This window comes from Oryx dammah, unplaced genomic scaffold, assembly GCF_014754425.2.
Source record: "Oryx dammah isolate SB20612 unplaced genomic scaffold, SCBI_Odam_1.1 HiC_scaffold_11, whole genome shotgun sequence".
Classification (NCBI taxonomy): Eukaryota; Metazoa; Chordata; class Mammalia; order Artiodactyla; family Bovidae; genus Oryx; species Oryx dammah.
This window is the reverse complement of record NW_024070195.1, coordinates 30,610,711-30,618,669: the sequence shown is the minus strand read 5'-3', so window position 1 is coordinate 30,618,669 and position 7,959 is coordinate 30,610,711.

Genomic DNA, 7,959 nt, shown 5'->3' with positions numbered 1-7,959 from the left:
TGTGTTCTGTGCGAGAACAATGCTGTACAAGGTATAAGGTATAAGATATTGGGAATTCCCTGGTTGTCTAGTGGTTAGAACTCTGTGCTTCTACCGCAGGGGGTGCAGGTTCGGTCCCTGGTTGGGAAACTAAGATACTGCAAGCTGCACAATGTGGCCACAAAAAAAAAAAAAAAGGCAAATACAAGGTGTTGCCTTTCTTGGTTTTAATCTGTATTCATCCTGATGAACTTCACCACTCTTTGCCTACTTTGGATTATAGTGTTTCCATGACTGTTTGAGTGGATGATAACTTCCATTCTATTCAAAAAGTATATACGAAGACCCATTATGCATGGAGCCCAGCACTAATACCTAAGTACTGTCAGAGACACAATTAGAAGTAAACTAGGTCCCAGGATATAAGAAAGGAGGTGACAGTCTTGCATGGGAAACAGCACTAATTCATTAAAAAAAAATTGAGAACAACATAGGCATCACAATGAACATTTCCAATGCCTCTTACCTGCTTATGTTCAATAAAAGCAACAAGCAGAAGAATAACCTTAGTATCATAAAAACTTAATTAACACCTTAAGCTATGCCACACTCACAGATTCTCTCTCACTTCCACTGGTGGGACAGCCAATTTGTCTTATGACATCATTTTCCATGGACTGAGGCTCTAACTTTTGGCTTTCCAATAAACCATCACGGTGTTATCATACATTAAATTGTTCACCCTTTGCTGAACTTAATTTGTCTTTGGCAGGTGGTTGAAGTTATCTCATGGAAGTTATTCTAATCCCTCTTAAAAGAGTCCCTTTAATTTGCCTTAACTTTAATTTTTAGACCTCAAAGCACATTCTTATACAGAGTGATCTCAAACTTAGTGCTTCTTTCATATATTCTATATATTTATTCATATATTTGATCAGACATATTCTCAAGCTTACACTTTGCAAATTGGGGACCTAATTTGTAATTTGTCATATGTAAAACTTTGTAACAAAAACTTAAAAGAAAATCCACTTGAAGACTTCCCTCATGGTCTAGTGGTTGAGAATCCACCTGGAATGCAGGGGACACGGATTCGATCCCTGGTCTGGGAAGATCCCGCATACCTGGGGGCAACTAAGCCCAGTGTGCCACAACTACTAAGCCCACACAACTAGAGCCCATGCTCAGCAACAAAGGAAGCCACCGCAAAGAGAAGCTCTTGCACCTCAACTAAACAATACTGCCTACTCACAGAAACTAGAGAAAGCACACACACAGCAAGGAAGACCCAGTGCAGCCAAAAAAAGCCACATAAATTTAGAAGCTTTTAGGAGGAGATCTAAGTTTATCTTTATAAAGCAGCTCACTGTTAGGCAGCAGGCCAGGGTTTGGAGTGCAGATACTTAAATGTGGGAAATTTAAGTGGTCCATTGAAAGCCTGAAGATACTAAAACAGCCAAACAAAAACATGTTTAATTTACCAAGTATGATAGAGTTCCCCACAGAAACAGGACCAATAGGCTATACATATATATCAATATGGGACTTTCCTGGTGACTAAGTAGTAAAACGTCCACCTGCCAGTGCAGGAGACTCAGGTTCAATCCCTGGTCCAGGAAGATCCCCTGGAGAAGGAAATGACAACCCACTCCAGTATTCTTGTCTGGAAAAACCCCATGGAAACAGAGGATCCTGGCAGGCTATAAACCATGGGGTCGCCGAGAGTTGGACATGACTTAGCGACTGAACGACAGCAACAATACATCTATACAGGTAGAAAGAAATTTACTGTAAGGATGTAGCTCATCACATGTGATTATGGAGGCTGAGAAGTCCAAGACAGACTGTTGGCAAACAAGAAACCCAAGAGCTGAATCCAAAGGTCAAAGAATCAGAAGAACCAGTGAAAGATCTGAAAGCCAGCAGGCTCAGGATCCCAGAAGAGCAGATGTTTCAGTCCAAGCCTGAAGGCTGGAAAAGACCAATGTCCCATCTCAGTCAGACAGGATTGATTCCCTCTGTTCACAGGACGGTTAGCCTTTTATTCTATTTAGATCTTCATTTGACTGATCAACTGATAAGAGCCGAATATCATATTAGGGAGGGCAATCTGCCTTGTCTAGTCTATCAATTCAAAAGTTAATCCCATCCCAAAACACCTTCACTAACACACCCAGGATAACGTTTGACCAAATATCTGGGGGCTCTTTTGACCTGACACATAAAATGAACTGTTCAGCCTAGAGTCTGTGATTCTAGGTTTTTCATGCTGCTCTCTAAGGCTCACATGATTTCTACCGTGTTCTTTAAAAATCAGGAAAGTATACTTTTCTGTTGAGACTCTTCTATTTAACCCATCAGAAATTGATCAAATCACTGAGTTACAGGCATTGCACAGAAGCCATCAAGAGATCAAGACCCTGCTATCCTTTGTTGATGGTAGAGAGAGTTTCAGACACTCCAGTTGGGTCACGTTAGCGACCCTGATCCCACAGATGACACCTACAACCTCAGTAGATGCCAGGATACATCCCATGAAGAGCCCAATACTAAGTCCAACTACCCCCAACAACTCTTGACTAGTTAAACTCTGGACTCTTCATGTACATGCAACAAGCATCGTTACTGTGTTCATCACTGTGACCTAAGATCGCAAGAGGTCTTCAAGGGCATCATCTGATCAGGGTGACCTCTTAGGCATGGGGGAATATCCTGAGAGGTACTCGTATCAATTCTTCTAATCATTAGAGAGCTTTCAGGTGTTGACTTGCAGACAAGATACAAGAAACAACATCCAAGGAAAAGAAGAGAAGCTTTTGGCTGAGGGTGGGCCACCTTGGGTGGCCTTTGGGGAAGATGTGTAATGACTCATAGAACAGGTTTCTATACTAAGAAACAAGGAGAACTGCCTTTCAGAAAAAATGTGAGGTGTCTCCCTTTCTCCAAGACTGGGGGTGGGGGTGGGAGTGGGGGCAGGCAGTGAATTTCTTTAGGCATAACAACACCTGTGCATTTCCCGCACTGACTCATGCAACCTGTTCAAGTGGTTTTCCACTCTGTTGTCCCACAACAAACACACCACAACACTTCCTCCACCCACCCAGCCTCTTTACCACCTGCTCCTTCCTATGAGGCAAAAATAGCCTCTGAACAGAAATAGCTGAGGCAGTACCACTAATTTACTTCACCTTCTAATTTCACATTTATGGAACACTGCCTAGTGCCAGGGAATCCTTTGGATATATTTACTCAATTAAATTTCACAACAATTATCTATGATGGGTTCTATTTTTTCTTCTCCTGTACAAGGATGAAATGCAGGCTTTGAAAGGCTAGCCAGTTCACCCAAGGTCACACAATCAGTGGAAAAGCTGAGTCTGGAAGTCAGGTTTGTCTATCTTAGGTTGCTGAGTTTTTCATCATTGATCTTGAAATCATGCCTTAGTGCCCCTCTGTCCAAATTTAGAAATCACAAGACCTTAAGTACATGGTTAAAAGCAAACTTTACAAGAAGTCTTGAGACATTTCAGTGGCTGAAGTTCCCCTCCAATATATGCGATGAATAACAGTTTCTGGACCTATTGGTTCAAAGAAATGTCATTTCAGAGGTTTTATTTGGGTCCCAGAATATAAATGTAAATTGCTGTTTCAGATTCTTAAAAGGGTTCAACCATTTGAGAATGAGGCAATGGAGGCTTTGAATCTGATTTCTTTGTAACTCTACTCAGAATCATATGGCTGAAAATAAAAGTTTTCTTTTTTGCAACCTTATTGAGATATACTTGTGTAAGTTGAGGGTGTTCAATATGTATATATTGTGAAATGATTATCACTAAATAATTTAATTTCATTAATTCAACTAGAAAGCCAACAGAGAAGACCAAGGGAATTGGAAAGAGTTCCTTCAATTACTGACGGACTTACTGAGTGAAACACTAACAATCCTCATCCTTAGGGAACATACAAATTAATAAAGGACATGGACAAATAGTAAGAGTGAAACCACATCACCTATAGTAACAGGAATTTGGGTCTAGTAGGAGTGATGATGAACAGATTCATCCAGGTCATTTCACTAGCCTCCCCATTAATTGATGCTACATTGTAGGAACCTGAATTTGGGGGTTGCCATTTACACTGTGATGGCAGGATTTTCTACAGCATTAATATAATGGCTCGATATTAGATCAGCAGATGTTCAAGACAGTACTGAACACCTAACCCATGCCTGACCACAGAAAACGTATGTCAGTTGCACTCACACTGCCAATAAATCTCCACTCTCCATTTCTTTTCAGTACACCACTTGTCTCTCCTGCTCCACCATGAGAAGAAGTATCGTGCAGGGGTTAAGACTAAGGGCACAGGAAGACAACTGTTGGGTTAACCATCTGATGATACTGAGTGAAGTATTTCACTGCCCCTTCCCTCAGCCTCATCCATAAACTTAGAGCATTTCATGCCTCCCTTGTAGGGTTGTTGTAAAGATTAAATGAGATAATGTGGGTAGAGTGCTTTCCTAATAACTAGTGTTTTACCTCTGCAATGCAGGAGACCACCTGCAGTGCTGGAGATGAGGTCCCTGGATCGGGAAGATCCCCTGGAGAAGGAAATGGCAACCCACTCCAATATTCTTGCCTCGGAAATCTCATGGACAGAGGAGCCTGGTAGACTACAGTCAATGGGGTCACAAAGAGTTGGGCACAACGGAGCAACTAAAGAACAACAATAATAAGCATTTAATAAAATGCTTTAAAAAGTGGCTTCCTGAAATGCCCATTTCCCTCTTTTCTGTCTCATCAAATCCTATGGAGACTTTTGTAAATTAATATTGCCTGACAGTAAACAAAGGATGTTGCCGCCATCAAGCCATCAGCCACTGCAGCCACCCTGGACTGTGTACTCTAAGGGGATTCAGGATGGAGAAAAACAAGATACCAACCTTAGATAATTAAGGTGAATATCAAAGGAATGATCTCAACAAGCCCAGACTCATATCTTTCCTGTACACAGAAAAGTGCTAAATTCATTAACTTGAGATGTTTGGTTTTCTCTCATTAACAATAATTTTTGATGTTCCAACTATATAGTTTTTACTGCAAAAAACTCCTGTGTATCCTGGCTTTTCCCTTACCTCTTTTGAGCCATCCCTCAGAGCTATCTAAGGGGTTGTTCTAGGGCGTAAGTCCTCAGCAAGTCCAAGTATGCGAATAAAACATAATTCTCAACTTTTAGGCTGTGAGTTTTTTTTTTTTTGAATGACGACTTTAAGTCCTGAAACAAGTTCTCTACTCCCTGACTGCTCCAGCTCTTATGGGAATGACTTCCCTTAAAAAACCCATGTGCGTGCATGCTTGATCGTGTCCAAATCTTTGTGACCCTGTAGACCGTAGCCCTCCAGGCTCTTCTGTCCATGGGATTTCTCAGGCGAGAATACTGAAGTGTGTTGCCATTTTCTCCTTCAGGGGATCTTCCCAACTCAAAGACTGGACCGCATCTCCTGAATTAGTAGGCAGATTCTTTACTGCTGAGCCACCTGGGAATCCCTTTAAATAAACCACACCACACATTTAAGCCTTGGATAATAGGCTGATCAGATGCTAGCAACTCCTGAAAAGGAAGTGGTGGCTTGTGGATGGGTTGGGGTAAGTGCAGGAAACAGGCAAGCACTGTCAGCAAAATGTCACTCACGGTGGCCCAGGTTGGCTAGGTTGCCAGAGTGTCCCCAAGAGGCGATGAGACAGAGGGAACCAGAGACTGCATTTCTACTTTGCCCTCCTCCCCCCTCAATCCACCGACTAGCTGCATATCCTAAGATAAGGCCAGGCCTTGGTTGCTTTATCTGTCAACTGGGCAGATTCCCATTTTCCCATGCTGAGATCAGAGAGTTGAACCACTTCTTATTGTAAGACCTCCTCCAGCTTCAGATCTGGGATTCTCCCAAGGTGTGTGGCCTTGCATGGGGAGCAGAGGGATATCACCCTGCAGCCAGGTGCCCTGTGCATCCAGCCACTCTTGAGGCCTCCACATCCTCTGAGTAAACAGGACATGTTGTTCTTATTTCTCTCCACTCCCTGCAAAATCTGGAATCTCTTTCCAATCAGGCCAGAAGCCAACAGCTACTAACACCCAGGCTGCCAGCAGGGCAGTGCCCAGGGCTGGCTGATGTAAACACCGAGGTGGCATGATTGAAGTTTGGCTCTGTCTGTCCCTTTTTGTGCTATCTTCAGCCAAAGGCCTGCAGGCTTTCATCTGCTGAGCCCAGCCGTGTTCAACAACATTTTTCTTTCAGCCTGCCTTGACTCCCACCCCTTCCTCTGGCCGATGTCTCAGAGGAAATACCCAGCAAGGTCTGAACAGCCCCTGTCATTTAGACTTCTTGTAAATGGAAAGGATGCTGGGAGAGACAGCCAGGTTCTCTGCTTCCTTTAATGCAGACCTGGTGATAACTCTCAAGGAGGAATAAGACACAGTAAGAAGAGGTGATCAGAGACTTCTTTGGGATGGAGAGGAGGAGGAGATTTGTGATCAGAGTCCTGATCTAGGGACTTCCCTGGTGGTCCAGTGGCTAAGACTCTGCACCCCCAGTGCAGGCCTGGGTTTGATCCCCAGTCAGGGAACTAGATCCCACATGTTGCAACTAAGACCCAGTGAAGCCAAATAAATAATTTTTTTTTTTTTTAAAAAAAGAGTCCCTACCCAGTCTATAACCAGACAAGTTTTATCTGCCTTCAGGTCGCCCCTAGACACTGCAGAAGGTCCATGGTGACAGTGACCAGCAGTCAAAATTAACATTTTTATGGCAAGACAAGAAAAATTAAACAAAAATTTTCTCTGCCCTCCTTTCCTCTCTCCCTGCTGCAGTTCACTGTGCATCTGCATTTGACATCAACCAAACCTCCCCATCAGCAGAAATACCTGCTCAACCATGAAAAGCAACGTTCCCCTAGCATCAATAAGTGAGTGAAGTCGCTCAGTCGTCTCCAACTCTTTGCGACCCCCATGGACTGTAGCCTACCAGGCTCCTCTGTCCATGGGATTTTCCAGGCAATAGTACTGGAGTGGATTGCCATTTCCTTCCCCAGGGGATCTTCCCGACCCAGGGATAGAACCCAGGTCTCCTGCATTGTAGACAGACACTTTACTGTCTGAGCCACCAGGGAAGTCCTCAACTCCTTAAAGATAGCATGTCTTCTGGATCTCATAAGGAGTCACATGACCCACCACATGGTACTTAGATCTGGATGATGTAAACTGTCAGTTATAGATTATTTGATGTACAGCCTTCTGTCTTAAACTACTTGTAGAAATATGCTTTGACTTCTAAGGGGCAGAATAGTTCTCAGAGCTTTCTGAGATGCTCTTCCTGGCTTATAACCCTCAAATTTAGTGCAAATAAATTTTTCCATTTATTTCTTAGATTGACTGATTAATTTTTCCTTGATAAGTTGAAAGAAGAAAAATCATATGATCGTTTTAACTGATGTAAGGAAACATAAAAATTCAACATCTATTTATGATTTTTAAAGGGTGTCTCAGAAAACTAGGAATAAAGAGGAACTTCCTCCACTTGATAAACTGCCTACAGCTAATATTATGCTTAGTAGTGAAAGACTGAATGCTTTTCTCCTACGATCAGAACACAGCAAGGACATCCACTTTCATCACACTTATTCAGTGTGTTGCCAGAAGTTCTCTCTAATGCAAAAAGGCAAGAAAGGAAATAAAAGATATACAGATCAGAAAGTAAGAACCAAAACTGTCCCTCTTTGCAGATAATGTGATTGTCTACATAAAATAATCCCAAGGAAGCTAACACACACACACACACACACACACCTCTTTTAACTCACTTATCATAAGTGAATTTAGCAAAGTTGTAGCATCATCACGCAAATTCAGTTGTATTTCCATATGCTAGCAGTTGTATTCCTGAACACTTATGTAATCACATGGTCACAAAAAAGCTATGTATGAATG